The sequence below is a fragment of the Callithrix jacchus genome, chromosome 20 (assembly GCF_049354715.1).
Source record: "Callithrix jacchus isolate 240 chromosome 20, calJac240_pri, whole genome shotgun sequence".
Taxonomy (NCBI): Eukaryota; Metazoa; Chordata; class Mammalia; order Primates; family Cebidae; genus Callithrix; species Callithrix jacchus.
In genome coordinates this window covers 23,229,437-23,245,181 of record NC_133521.1, presented here as the reverse complement: position 1 = coordinate 23,245,181, position 15,745 = coordinate 23,229,437, and the positions used below count along the sequence as shown (strand labels likewise).

At 41.8% G+C, this 15,745-nt stretch overlaps 1 protein-coding gene across 6 annotated transcripts in view; it reads left to right on the top strand.

The window, feature by feature from the left end:
* The window catches only part of LOC128930325 (uncharacterized), a 117,684-nt gene that overhangs the window by 50,456 nt on the left and 51,483 nt on the right, over positions 1–15,745 (top strand). The gene's annotated exons all lie outside the window — the stretch shown is intronic.

Below are 15,745 nucleotides of genomic sequence, written 5' to 3'. Positions count from 1 at the left end.
GTGCTTGTCAGGCAGTGGATGCCCTGGGCCTTTGGAAGTCAAACTTTCAGCTGATATGGCTGTGGATGGTTTCATCTGTAACACATGGAAGATGTTCCAGATGGAAGAATTCGCAGGAGTTACAACTTCATTAAGGTGCTCACAGAAGGCCAGTTTCCTAATTAGAAATGGTGTTGGGCATAAGAATTGAAGGAGAAAAGGCTGGAAATTATAACTGGCATTGGCCTTTATGGTGCCATTTGAAACCAAAATTTTATAGTTGATTTCTGTCTTTTGACCTTGGAGGCTCAAGAACTCATAACCATTTTTGAAAATGTATCCACCTTGATTAACCTCATTGTCTATAAAGTTATAGTCCATGAAACTGCCTCTTCTGACACTTTTTATTAGAGATTATTATGAAAATATGTTTTAAAGATGCTATTGATTTTAAAATGACAAAGAGAGGAAGTTTACCTAATTATCAAATATATATTCCCATTGTTTGGTAAATATAAGGAAATATGATTTTTATCGACTATTCCTGGGAAACTGAGTGACTTTCTCCCCTGGATTTACAGAGACACATACCACTGATTTTTATTTTAAACATCAAAAACAACCTAAGAAGGTATTTTATAGGAAGTCGTTTTTCAACTAGTCAATTGTTTTTCTTATACAGCTCTGACTCAACTCTATTTATAATTTGCTTTTTCTCCTTCATGTCAATATAATGAAAAAACAAGTAAAACAGCTCACTACTCTGTTCTGCTTTTTTTTAAGTCTAAAGTTACCATAATGGTGAGGGAGCTCAAAATCTTGGTGTCAGAAACCACAGGAGACTTAAAGAATGATCTATGTTGGGAATCTATCTCTTTTACAAGTGAACCACAGGGAACTTACTTACGTTCTCTGAGCCACAGTTTTCTCTCTTATAAAGTGCAGGTAGTAATGAAAACCTCTTTTGGATATGAGATAACATATAATGCTCCTAGTGGGCTGATCATGCACAGAAGGCATCTGTTAGTGGTGATTTTTGTGTTTAACTTGGAAAGGATGGTCCTGAGGATATAAGCTAGCTCTCTGCATATTTTAATAAATTGTATGTAGAAAAGCAGTAGTTAGGTTTGTCCTATCTACTATCCTGGGGGCAGAATTGGGATTGATTGATATAAGTCACAGGAAAATCACCTGTCTGAGTTGGAAATGCCCAGTGCTGTAGGAACTAGATTCCTTGAGTCTAAAGGTGATCAAGTGGGGTCTGTTCATCCTCAGTGTTGGCCATCATGGAGTATCAGTGAGGTAGAGGAGGCAGGATTCAACTCTGGAGATGGGGCTCAGACACTGGACCAAATTGAGGACTAGCTAAAATGGGGATGGGGCAAAAGCCCCATCATGCTCACCAGTGTACCATGGCAATGGTTGACACCCAGGAATTACTGCCCCTTCCCATGGCAATGACTCAACAACCCAAAAGTTACTACCCCTTCCCTAGAAACTTTTGCATAAACCACCAGTACCGTGTAACCTACATATAGTCAAGTATAGGCTTAAATATGACTGCAAATGTGCCCTGAACACTGCCTATGGGGTATCCCTGCTCTACAGGAACAGTCATGGAGCTGTAACACTGCTGAAGTTCTAACATTGCCCCTTCAATAAGGGTGTTTTCTTTTACCCTACTACCAGCTCACCCTTGGAGTCCTTCCTGGGTGAAGCCAGAACCCTCGCAGGCTGAGAGCCCCACTTTGGGACTTGCCTGTCCTGCACCATCAGGATTAGATGAAGATCAGACCAAATGTCCCATAAATCCCCTCTGCAACTGATGTTCTGCAGTTCTCTGATTAAACAGACCCTCTAACTGCGTAAAGATCTCATCTTGGATCAGATTCCCAAGGTCAGATATCACACTTCTGATGCCTTGTAGACTTGGCCTCCATGGATGGGCATCTCTTCCACCTTCTTATTGGCCTTTAACATCTCTTTTGCTCTTTTGTTCTCTTATGGGTCTCTTCCCAGCTCTGATGGATACCCACAGGTCTCTCAGTCTAGGGAGCCTCCACTGAAAGTTTTACTTCTTTATTTTAGTTCCCCTTCAGCTCTCCCCTCAACACCCTCATAGACCATGCCCCCTTCTCTCCCATCTTCAGACTTCCAATTCCAATAAGGACCACAAATATCTGCCTTTGGTTGGCTTCCGTTAACTCATATTTACTTTACATCTAAGAAAAGCTAACCCTGAGAAAGCTTGAATCTTGGGGCCAGTTCTTCATTCGGTTGGCTTCATTTAAGAAGTGGCATACAGAGAAAGAGTGGGCTTTGCATGCATACTGGGATTCGAGTCCTATCTGGGCTATTTACTAACTGTGGAATCTCAGGCAAGTCTCTTTACATTTCTGGGTCGGTCTCTCCTCCTCTCACAAAATTACCTACCTCTTCAAGGGCTGTGCATATTGGAGACACTTTACGTAAACTTGAACTTCATGCAAATCCCACGATGTGTTCAGCAAATGGCTGCTTCCGGCATTATCACTGTCACTTGCCTTCCTCAGCATCACCATTTGGAATGGTTTACAGTCTTCAAAAGCATTCTTTGCCCCTTCTCATTTCCTTCCGAAGCTTTTGGTGAAATTTATATGACCTGTGACATGAAGAGCTTACATCGAATTCTACCTCTTCCATGAAACCTTCCCCAATGAAGGAAGAAGCATTCCACTTAAACTAATCTCCATTTCAGATTCCTTTTTGCAAAACAGAAAATAGAACCCACTGTGACGTGAAGGGAAGGGAAGACTTATTCCTCAAATGCCTCACAGGCACACATACCCTTGCTGCTGCCTATAATTGCCTGTAAGAAGCCTTGCAGGTTTTCAAGAAGGTGACCTTTTGAGATGAAAATGCACCGAGGGCCCACCTGAGTGAATTCTTTCTGTATGTGGTGGACACAGTGAATGGGTGTAGCAGCAGCGTGGTAGGAAAGAACAGAGGTTTGGAATGAGACAGAACAGGGTCTTACAACACACAGGTTATACGCTATCTGTGACCATGACAATTTTCCTAAACCAGGAGTCAGTAAACTTTTATAAAGGACCAAATAGTAAACATTTTTGGCTTTGTGGGCCACGTGGCTTTGCCTGTGGCCACTCAGCTTTGCCATTGTGACTTGAAAGCAGCCATAGACAATATATAAATGAGTGAGTTTGCTTGTGTTCCAAGAAAACTTTATTTACAAAATCAGAAGCTGAGCTTGATTTGCACTATATAGAGTGGTTTGTCAGCCTGCATCTGCCTTTCTCTGAGCCTCGATTTATTCATCTTCAACGTGGGGATAATAGAGTTTCATAAAGATTGAACAGGTTAATACAAGTAAAACATCTGAGCACATAGCCTGACCTCCAAAAGATTTTTAAAAAGTGACTTCTTTCCTTCCCATCCTTTTTTCCCCAAGTGCTTTTGTACAGTGAGGAGTTGGGAAAAAATGTGGGCAAAGGTCCCTCTGGCCCTGTGATTTTATGAACTTGCCCTTTGAAAAAAGAGCAAGCAAGCAAGAGCATGCCAGAGAGAGACATTGTATGGGTATCCTTTTCTCTGCAAAGTCTGACCACAAGAAGCGTTAAATCAATCAGATGACAAAGCAGAATATAAAAAATTGAGTTGGTTTGGTCTCAAGTATACAGGAGGTCTGTGCTGTTGGGATCAGAAGCAGGAAAAAAAATAAGGGAAATATTTTCAACACGTTATGTGCATTGGCTATTCTACAACTCCGACATAATTCATCACAGGAAAACTTTGAGTACAATAAACACTTCCCCTAGTTTCCTGGCTGCTCTGATCAAGAACAAAGCTATTAACATAAATGCAGATAAATACAAGGCAAATAACGATATTCCCAATTGCTTCTGTGTCAACCAGCTTAGTCCATCAATCTTGCCTGACTGGTTAAGAAGGAACCGAGACAATTTATAACCGTAGAATATTTCTTTCTAATGCATTTCCACCTCACAGAGGAGAAGAAGGATGAAAAGAAGGATGAATCATTCACAAAGTCCTAGGAAACGAAATGAATGTTCTTTATCTCTAGAGCTTCCCATCTCGACTACAATTTCAGTCATTGCCCCAACACCCTACCTTTCTGTGGCCGGGGCTGTTTCAATGTGATGTTTCTTTGGGCAAAGCTTGTGGCTGTCTGTGTTATTCTCAGAGCCCTCCCTCTGCACTCCTTGCAGAAAGATGTGTCCCAGGGACCTATTGGCAAGCCCATCCTGCCAGCTGCTGTGTGGGGGAGGACTTGGCAGGATTGCTGTGTCTTTAGCCCCCATCGCAATGGGTGACCAGTTCAGCTGTAGATTCTCAGTCTCCAGCTCTGTGTTCCTCTTCATATTCACTTCATTGACTTCATATCCTTGGCCACTTGTAAACAGCACGATCCCTGGTCGTCTTACTCAACTCCCTTCTCACACTCTACTAACCGCCCCCACCCCAGTCATTTCATTTGCCCTCCTGGTAACAAATACCACCCATGTGCCAGTGACTCCCACATCTTGACCTCCCGCTCATGCTGCTTCTACAAAGTCCAGGGTCGTCTTTAACCTCTAGTTGTCATTGCCTCCTGAATACCCATCCGGCATGTCACTCTTAACATATCTGCAGTTCATAACTCTGCCTCGTTCTTGCTGAGTCTTTAGTGCTATTCCCCACTCAGTAGCTCAAATCCGAAACTGGGCAATGCTACATGCTGCCCTTTCTCTCAGCCCTAACATCAGTAGGCATGACCTATAGATAAAGACTTCCTAAAAATCTTTCCAAAACATTTCCTCCTGGTCTATGAGATTATACTCTGGTGAAGAGGCTCATTGCCTTGTACCAGAAAAATGCCTCATTTTGGTCTCTCTGCCTCTTCTTCCTTCCTCTCTCTCTTTTCACCATTAATAATGTGATTTCCTCTGTTCTATGACTGTAGACAACATAAGTTGCATTTGCAAACGATGCATATGGCCTGTGTGTGGAAGCTGCATGGGAATAGGCTTAGGACTGGGAGCTGGAATACATGATTTACTATCTGATACAGAACTCAGGCTTGCGGAGAGAGGGATCAGAACTAAAGAAAAGATATTTGTATTTTCAGTGTTTATGCATCAGCCTAAATAACTTAGCATATGTAAATGAACTCCTCTAACATCATTCAAGGAAAATATTATTTTCCCCAATATTTTAAGAAACACACTTGCAACTTGTTATTTTTGAGAATGTCTTGGTTAGGTTGTGACAAATCAAGGATTTAAATCTAAGGCTTCATATGTGTAAAAACCCTACCCTGTGTCCTCACTGTTCACTTCTTTGTTGAGGAAGGCAACAGGACTATTCTAATACAAACCTGGAGAGGAAACATGGTAATACTGGATACAAACAGGATACATGGCCCTGGAATAGGAACTGAAGGAGATCAGAGATTTTATTATCTGTTTTGTTCACTGATCTATTCCTAGAACCTACAGTAGTTCATTCTAAGGAGCTAGTCCTTTAGATGTTTATTGAATAAATGAATTAAATCACAGAATCCTATCAACATGGTCTTGAGAGTCACATCTCCCTAAAGAGAACTTCATCTTGTGACCTTGCCAATGTATTTCTTCCTTCCATGGGCGGAAGGAATCCATAGGGATGAGAGCAGTGGTCATTACTCAGTGACTGAGTCCCTTTCAAGACTGGCACAGGTATTGGAGTTTCCTGTACCCCTGTATATAACCTATTTTTACCTTCCTGGTAATCTTTGGAGTCTGCCCTGGGACCCTAGTTTTGCCAGAAACAATGATTCAAGCCTCAACCTCCATCTCATATCCAGCTTCATCCTCTCTATCATGGAATTCTGGATGAAGTACAAGCTCCACACCAGAAATGACACTGCTTCCGTCTCTTCTGGCCACCCCTGCATGCCATCTTGTTTTCCATCTGCCCCATAATAGCAACAACAGTAGTCAAGGAAACACTCAAAATTCCTCCCCCTCTGCCTCCTTGTCTTGCAAAATATCCTACCTTGCATATATCTCTGTATGTCTCAATGTCAATGTCAGGGTGGAAGGAAGAACAAGACTTCCATGGGTCAGGAAATGAAGATTTGATCCTGATTCTGTCTCATGACCTGTGTGAATGTTTAAAGACCATTTAATTCATCAGGGCCTGAGGTTTTTCATCTATAAGGCTAACAAGCCCCACTTAGTATTTTGCTGACTACTCAACAGGATAGCATTATGCTGTTATCAGGGAGCCTGGGGCAAAATAGGTGGTCTTTACACGCTAGTTTGCTTTCTCTGGGTTTCCACACCTTTTAAATCCACAGGAACACAGATGCACTTCCTAGTTAAGTGAACTGGCCACTCACAGTAGAATTCAAACCACTGCTCAGGGTGATTCCATGGAACTGGCTGTCACCCCACCTGTCTGAGTGGCCCCAGTCAGGCTACAAGGTGCTCTGGCCTTTGACCAGTGGCATTTGGACCTGTCTTCCTGAATGTCAGCCTCCTCACAGGTGCTGGCTCAGAGATGCCAATCACTGCTCCTTCAGCTGATCGGCATGCTGTAATGTGTGCCTGCAGAGTTGCTCCAGACAGAAGGGGAAGGATTGAGTTGACCCAACATCATCTGTCTGGCTGGATGCTCATTTTTCTTCTCCTGCCTGTCTTGTTCCTGCTCAATGTTTAAGACATGTCTCAGGGCGCTTTGCCTTGGCGTGCTCTTTCCACCCTCTCTGCCTCCTCCAGGCGGCTCTAAATGTCAGTCCTAGCTTAACGTCAGTCTCAGTGACGCACACACTCATTCACTCCATCGGTGCATCCATCCATTCCTTGTTTTCTGTTTTCTCCTTCCATAAAAAATTGCTGTGCGCCTACCATGTGCTTGGCTCTTGGGGATTTTTAGGCATGACTCTCTGTAATCAGGGTTGCCTTTCCACCCCAGAAAGAGAATCCTAGAGACCCAGTGTGTTCACAGGTTTTTACTCTGATCATCACTTGTGCAGCCGCTCCAGCTGTGGGAGTGGTGGAGAACCCAGGGCTGGTTGGGGTCAGAGGTTGGTTGTTGCTATGGCATCTGCCCTGAACTGTTGCCCAGTTCTGTTTTCAGGTTTAAAAATGTCCCTGCGGGCTGGGCACGGTGGCTCAAGCCTGTAATCCCAGCACTTTGGGAGGCCGAGGCGGGTGGATCACGAGGTCAAGAGATCGAGACCATTCTGGTTAACATGGTGAAACCCCGTCTCTACTAAAAATACAAAAAAATTAGCTGGGCATGGTGGCGCATGCCTGTAATCCCAGCTACTCAGGAGGCTGAGGCAGGAGAATTGCCTGAACCCAGGAGGCAGAGGTTGCAGTGAGCCAAGATCGCGCCATTGCACTCTGGCCTGGGTAACAAGAGCGAAACTCCGTCTCAAAAAAAAAAAAAAAAGGCCCTGCATCCTTTCCTCCTATGTAACAACTCAGATGCCTTTTCGCTTCTGCGGTTCTTGTGACTTCTGTAGTCACGCATCATCACCAGTGCTCTACCAGCCGTTGATCCAGACGTCTGTTCCTGTGATATTCCTAGCACAGTTGCCTGTTGGCCAAGCCTGGAGCGGCCATCCATTAAGAGTGGCTCCAGAAATTCTCCTTGGCTTTCTCTGCAGCTAGACCTTCTCCAGTCAGTTCTTTGTCACTGTGCATGGGCAGTGCCTTACCAGATAGCTTTCAACATTACATTCCAACTACAGTTTACATGTGCCTTTATGCCTTTCATGTACCTCAGAAGGACTTCCCTTACTTCCTGGATGTGCCATAAAGAAGTAGCCAGCAGTTGTCTCCTCTCTTTGCCTAGTAGTTGTGATTCCCTGTGCAGAATGTTCCAGGGAGCCTTTTCAGGATTTCTCCCTGGAAACCCTAAGGATCCTTTTGCAGAAGAGCCTCCAGGGATTTTCCTGGGTATCGCAGGATTCCAGAGATGCTTTTGCAAATGAGACTCCCTCTGTAGCCTGTTTTCTATACTACTGGGGAGCTTTCCTTCACAGTAATCAACATCTCATCTTAATTGCTTTTGTTTATGGTTCAATAAGTGCGTCCTTTTTGGCAACACCAGCTCACAGCAATATCTTCAATTACCCAAGGATGCCCACTTTCATTTATGAACTCTGCTTTGTGTCTGATGAGCACTTAGATTTTTAACCATTTATTTCCTCTGCATGACAGGGAATGAGGAACATAAAGCTGATGGGAACAGTAAAGTAGGGGGAACGTGGAGACTAGGGAACCATAAACATAGTGTGCAGTGTTCCAGGCCAATATAAAAGCAATGAGTTTTTAATATATGGTGGGTGTAATACATTCATATTCCTAATAAAGTCAATTATTGTTGAATCCACTATTTCTCAATTTTCCACCTCAGCTCAGACAAAAACAAATCTGCAGCTATTCAGAAGAAAAAAAATTATATTACAGTAATTGCAAATGCAGCAGCTGTCAAAAAAAATTGTCTAATAAGTGCCTGTTTAACACATCTACCCTCCCAGAAACTGGGGGGAACGCTGGGAACAGTGCTTGCCATCAATATAATCTGAGACAAAACTGAATCTTCGCCTTTGATTTGAGCAATTATCCTGCTTTTGGCTACTTTTCTTTTCTCTCTTTTTTTTCTAAAAAATTTCCAGTTGTCATCTGCAGGGAGCAATGAGATGGAAAATGGTAGGTCGGTGGGGATGTGTGCGCCTCAGTGAAGTTTCAGTTTTTCATCACCTGTGTGCACCTGCCCACTTGCCTAACTTCTCCATGTCTTGGTTTCCTTATTTGTTTAATGAGGACTTGCTCCCAAACTGACTGCTCATCAGAATAATTTGTCATCTTAAATTTACTTTTAATCCTGGAAAACCATTGCTAATTGAAAAAAATTCAAAGGATATTTACTACTGCTTTTTTAAATTATAGGAGAATATTAGTTAGCTATTGATACATGACAACATTAGCACAAATTTAGTGGCTTACAACAGCCTGACTTTGTTATATCAACTTCTGTGGGTCAAGGATTTGAGTCCTCTGCTTTTTGAGCATCAGACAATATGAGAATACTAAGAGGTGGGGGTCCTGGGCCCACCCTGGAGTCTGGCCCCACAAAAAGGAACACAGGAAAGTTAAGGTATAAGAGAACATTCTCTTTTTTACCCCACTAATTTGAACCGTTTCAATTTAAAGTTTTTGGTTGGTTGTTGTTTCAGTCTCTAGAGCTGGGGTAACTGATTACCCAAACTAGGTAACATGTAATAGTAGAAAATGATTTCCTCAGTTTTGGAGGCGAGGTGTCTGCAGAGCCACATGGCCTTTACAGCTCCGGAGAAGAATTCCCCCTCCCCTCTTCTGGGAGTCTGGTGGTTCCTGGCAATCCCTGACCCTTGGCCTGTAGCTGCATAGCTTTAGGCTCTGCCACGGTTGACCCCTGGGTCTTCCCCATTTGTTTCTTTGTGTCTCCTTTTCTTATAAGGACACCTGTATTAGTTCATTTTCATACTGCTACGTAGAAATATGTGAGACTGGGCAATTTTTAAAGAAAAAGAGGTTTAACAGATTCACAGTTCCGCATGGCTGGGGAGGCCTCACAATCATGGTGGAAGGCAAAGGAAGAACAATGGTACATCTGACATGTCAGCAGGCAAAGTAGCATGTGCAGGGAAACTCCCCTTTATAAAACCATCAGAACTTGTGAGACTTATTCACTATCATGACAACAGCACAGGAAAAACCCACCCCATGACTTTATTACCTCTCACTGGGTCCCTCCCACAGCACATAGGGATTATGGGAACTACAATTCAGGATGAGATTTGGGGTGGGGACACTGCCAAACCATATCAACTCGCATCATTGAGTTTTCCATAATCCAGTATGACATCATCTTAACAAATGATATCCGCTAAGATGCTATTTCCATGTAAGGTCACATTCCAAGGTATTGAGTAGACGTGAACATTTTGCAGGACACTGTTTATCCCACTACAGTTGGTTTTCCCTCTGGTACTGGCCACCCTGAGGCTAAATCCTATATGTAAACCATTCTTTGAAACTCCCCTTTCTGAGAGAGGAACTCCCTTAGAGATAGGACCTGGGGAGGGACTTAGTTTCTCTGCCTCAGATACTTTACCAATAAAATGGTTGCAATAATAATAATCATGCTTAACTTTTAGAGTTGTTAGAAGATTAAATGAAATAATATAGATAGAGCTCTTGGAACAGTGCCTGACACATAATGAGCACTCCACAGAGGTCAATACTTGTTCTTAATTTGCCTTCTTTGTCCACCACCTGCTTTCTGTTACTGATAAATACCATGTTAAGTGTTGGTTTTACATTAAAAAATTACAGTTAAATATATAGATTATTTATAAGTATTAATATACAAACTATAGAAATATTTATGAAATGTACATCAAATATATACCTTTATAACAAATAATAAAATAATTATAATTATTAATGAAATGATTTGAGATTATATAGACAAGCACAAAATCCTTTCTTGCTTAATCTCTTCACTTTTCACAGCACCCAGTTACTTCCACTTTAGATGAAGGGATAAGCAATCTGCTTCCTCACCGCAACCTCTCTGCTTCGTTAGCTATACCATTATTTATCCTTTTTTGATTTTTATATTTCTTTTGTGTTATTTAATTCTGATTGAATCTTCCATTTTTTTGGTAAGAGGGTAATTTTAATAGCCTTGCTATGGGAAATCAACTATTATTTCTATATTGTGATTTTGTAATAATAATAGTAATAACACAGAATATTTGTGTGCTTATATTCTACATGCATTCTATACATTACCTCATTTAATCACTGTGACAGTCCCGTGACTAGAGATGAGACAATAGAGGCACAGAGAAGTGAACTAATTTGCCCAAGGTCACAGAGCTAGCAAGTGGCAGAGGCAGTGTGCGTGCAGTCTGTGACCTTGGAACTCTTCTCAAAGCCCAGCAGCTCTGTGGCCTCAAGGTCCATGTTACCTATGGCAGAGTCACGTGTCTGCCTGGACTCACACAGAGGGACTGAAAAGCTGTTTCTCTCAACTCATGCCACTCAAAGGAATGTGGGTAAAACATGAAAAAAAAAACAAAACAAAACAGCAGCAACAATGACAAAAACAATCTGAAAAACAAAACCCAAACTCTTTCCTTCCTTATATCTAATTAACTCCTCAAAAATATGCTGCATTTTAATTTTTCATATTCAGCTCATGCCTTTCATGTGGATGTTTTTGTTTTCCATGGGGTTCCTTTATTTTTTCTTACTGATAGAAAAAAATCTAAGCCTTCATCTTCCCATTAAGAAGTTGCAGCTTCTTCATCATACAGATTAAATGACAAAGTCTGCTTTCTCTTGAAGATGTTATTTCTGGCACAGGTCGACTTCCTGCCCCGTTTGGACTGATTGCTTTCTGCTGCACACTCCTCATCTTGAGATTTCACTTGATTCCCCTCCTAGATTTAGTTTCCATTTTTCCTTGGATTTCCTGGACTCTTTTTCTATTTTTCTTGGATTTCTTTTTCATTTGACTGTAGTTTCAATTTTATTGTTGTTTTGCAGAAAATAGTCTTTGCAGGTGCATTAGTGTACTTATATGTATGCTGGCTAGGTGTATATAATTGAAATACATTTTTTCTCAAAGGGTGAAAACTGACACGAATCTGATTACTATCCCATTGAAGATAACACCTTTCTTCTCTCTAAGCTTTCAGGATTTGTCTCTTCATCTTTGCTATTTTGGACTCTCCCCAGGATGTTAGTGAGAGTGTTTTTGGGTTATTCATCCTCCGCAACACTCCAAGTCTATCAAGATGGGAGTTTTTCTTTTATATCCTGTGATTATGTTTTCAGGAAGTGTTATTTTTAGAATATAAACTCCTGGATCCCACCCAGGTCTAGGGTCAATGACATCTGTAGGTCACTGGACAAGATAGGCGCTGGTATCGTTTTCCTGCTGTAGCACTTTCACATGGTAGAGCGGCCAGGGCGTCTTTCTGCAATGTGGTCACACAGTGTTGCCATCATGCAGATTGTGACACTTTTGTCAGCATGATGGGCGGTAGTAAAAAGCCACCATGTTTCACTCACTGCATTCTTGTGAAGGTCATGTGTGATATAATCTTATTTGTAAAACTACTTTGAAAACTCCCCTAGAATATCTTTGTGTTGGAAATTAACCCGTCAGGGTACTACAGACTGTGCTTGGCTGGGGTTAGTGAGTTTCAGCAGAATGCATCTCCTGCAGTGACACAGAGGAGAAATGTTTGTCCTTGGGTTTTGTTTTTGCTGAATCTTTCGTTCATATTACCTGCTTCTTGGTCCCTGAAGGTAGATGTCTGCCCAAGATAGAGCCATCTGTTTTAATTTCTTGCCTTGCCTTTTCCTCTTCCTATTACATTTGCTGACTTAAGTATCAAATCAGGCCTGTGTTTCTAGTCTCTAAATAGAAGTGCCTCCTCAAACTACCCTATAAATCATTATTATTAATAACAAGGATAATAATGATAATACTAAATAGCACTCAGGTAAAATCTTCCATTATAAAATGCTTTCAGAAATAGTACCTCTGGGCTGCTGGTTTATATAGAAAATACAAAAACTGATTAAAAAAGATGACTGTTCTAGCCAAAATGTGTTTGCTTTTCTGGGTTAAATTCATTTGTTTGATTGAAAATTTTATAAAGAAGGTATGTGTTGAAGAGGTCTGGGATTGTGGAAAGAAGCAGAGTGCCAAGCCCATCGACAACTCAAATGTTTGACAGTACCTGAGTGACAGATTAAGCTTATTCTGGAAAAGTAGGGCCATTTAGACATAGCCAATGCAGTGTTTAAAGTAGAATCATCATGGCCATATTTATTGGAACACTCCCATGGAATCTTGAGTCACAATAATGTAGGAGTTCCTGGGTTTTAGTCCCATTCTGTTCCTGAAGAGTGATGGTGGCTACAGAGTATATTATTTAACATCTCAGTGCCCCCTGTCCTTATCTATAAAATGAAGGTTTAAAATCTGTCTCGCACTAGGTGTAGTGGCCCATGCCTGTAATGCCAGCACTTTGGGAGGCTGAGGCAGGAGGATTGCTGGAGCCCAGGAGTTTTAGATCAGTTTGGGCAACAAAGCAAAACCTCCATCACTAAAATAAATAACAACAGTAACAACAACAAAAAATAGCAGGGTATGGTGGCACATGCCTGTAGTCCCCAGCTATTCAGAGAACTGAAGTAGGAGGATCACTTGGGCCAGGGAGGTTGAGGCTGCAGTGAGCTATGATTGTGCTACTGCACTTCAGCTTGGGCAACAAAGTAAGATCCTGTCTTAAAAATAAATACATAAATAAAAATAAAAATATATTGCACAAGGTTGCTGTCAGCACCTACTAGTTTTTAGCACATTCCAAAATGGGAGGCATTCTTTTTATTATTATTAAAATTGCTTTAATGTTGCATAAGGGGCACTATAAATAAGGATAATTTTCTTTTAAAAACCTCAAGTATATTTTGATAGAAGTGCCCTTAAGTAATACATATATGGCTGGATGGATTTCATATAGTGGACGCACTTGAACAAGTAGACTTTGGAACTGGGTCATTAGAACTCATCCTAGAGGTGCTCCCTGCGTTCCCTGGATCATGCAACATAACTACAATGACACCATTTATATAGATATTTTGGTGGGTGCATAGAACATTCTCATTTCTTCCACTCAGCACTGTGCAATTCACCCAAGCTGATGCATTCTGCTGGATATCGTTCTTCACATAGCCATGTGGTATTCTGTTGTGTCATGGACACTGGATAATTTTCAGGTGACCATTATGAAGAGTACTGCGTGAGTGTTCCAGTACATTCCTTAGGTCAACATAAAGGGATAACATTCTTAATTCTAACAATTTAGGAGGCCAGGATGTTTCTCCAAACCCTCTTGCTCCTCATCCAGCTGATCTCCAACACCCATCCATCCACCTCCTCCGTGTTTGATGCCTGACTCCACCATTCATTGCCTGAACTTTTGCAATTGTCGTTTTTCCTCTCCTTTTCTCATTCTCCCAGTTGAGCCTCAGCACAACCTGAATTGTCTCCCAGAAACACACATCAGAAATCACTTTCCTGCTCAGAACTTCAGGATCCTCAATGTCAGTGAGAAAAAAGAAAACACACTTCTGAGTTTCTTATACAGTCGGCAGCCACCTTGAACGGTCCCTGCCAATTGCTCCCACTTCATCACTGACTTTCTCTCTATGTCCGGGTGTTATATTGGATTAGCTCCCTTGTTGCTCAGGTGCTCTCCCAGCCTGGCATGACCTGTGTTCCTTTCTGCGAATATTGAATTTCTTCTCTTGGTTGAAGACCAGTTGAGGGCCATTGTGTTCCAACACCATCTGCTCCAGTCTCCAAGAAGCTTAGCTCAATAACCTGGGACGTGTGATGCGTCCATGCCATTCGGTCCACTGTTGAATTGATGAGTGCTAGGTCTGAGAACTGGGCTTGAGCTTTCTTCTTTGCTCAGTCCCTCTGGTGTCCTTTTCTGATCATGAGGCTGCTTTCAGGGCCCTCTGATAAACTGTCCTCATCCTCATCCAGGAAGACTGCACCCTGGAGCGGTCTCTTGTCAAATGATTTTCCTCTGCTATTGGGGTAAGTGAACCTAATTTCTTGTTAATGCTAATTGTTTGAGAATTGCTGTTGTGTGATAAAAGCAACTTTTATTTATGTGATGATTCCCCCCACCCCAGGCAGTGGAATGACTAAAATTTGCTTTGCTTTTCATGAGAAGCCCTGTCATTTTTAGCATGTCCCTAGAGTATCACTTAAAGCCTGACAGGTCCCCTGGCCTGGGACTTAGTGCAGGTTGCAGGGAATTTTCTGAAAGGGCTGATGCAGTGCAAAACTGGAGGTTCCCCATCCTAGTCATTCAGATGGGACAGATACTCTCTCCTCTGTGAACTCATCTCTGCTTCTTACCTTGGGGCTCCCCTGCTCCTTATGCATTGTCTCTTCCTACCTGACTTGGAGCAGTTATCTGCACATACGGGAGTCTCCCTCATTGGTCTGCCCTATCTTACAGTCTGTCCTACTTGGTTTCCTACTACAAGAACCTAGCAATGCCTGTCCTTTAGGGGAACCTCAATACATGTTTACTGATTGAATTAATGTTTTGATTTCTAAATGGGCAACTAAAAGTCTTTTGTGCTTGGGAGATGACTTCAATGTTTATTTTTCTGCTTTGTTGTAAATTGAAAGGGACAAAATTTAGTTGACTCTTTAAAGATATAATTATTGATGTTTAAAGTCTATCTACAGTCCTAAGATATTCCAAGTAGCAGTGCATTTGATGCTGATGGGGGCTATACCCTACCCTTGCTTTGCATTAATTTCAAGGGTGATTTCTGACCACTTCCCTGGTGTCAGGAGTTATGGTGGATTCTCCACATTTCTTGCCTGCTTCCATCCTCACTCCTTTGTCTATGGCTCAAGGAAGATTCTAATCCTCAACAAACACATACTCACTCAAACAAACCAACCCTTCTCCCAAGACTGGTGGGAAAGTCAATTGCATGGACTGAAAAGAACATGAGGGGAAGTTTTATTATATGAACCAATGGCAATATTAATGAGGTTTTGATCAATAGCCTTTTATATTAAGATGACATTCAAACAAACATTCACTTATCAAACATACATTCACTTGACACCCGTGTCTGGCACTGAGCACACAATGGTGAACAAATACCTA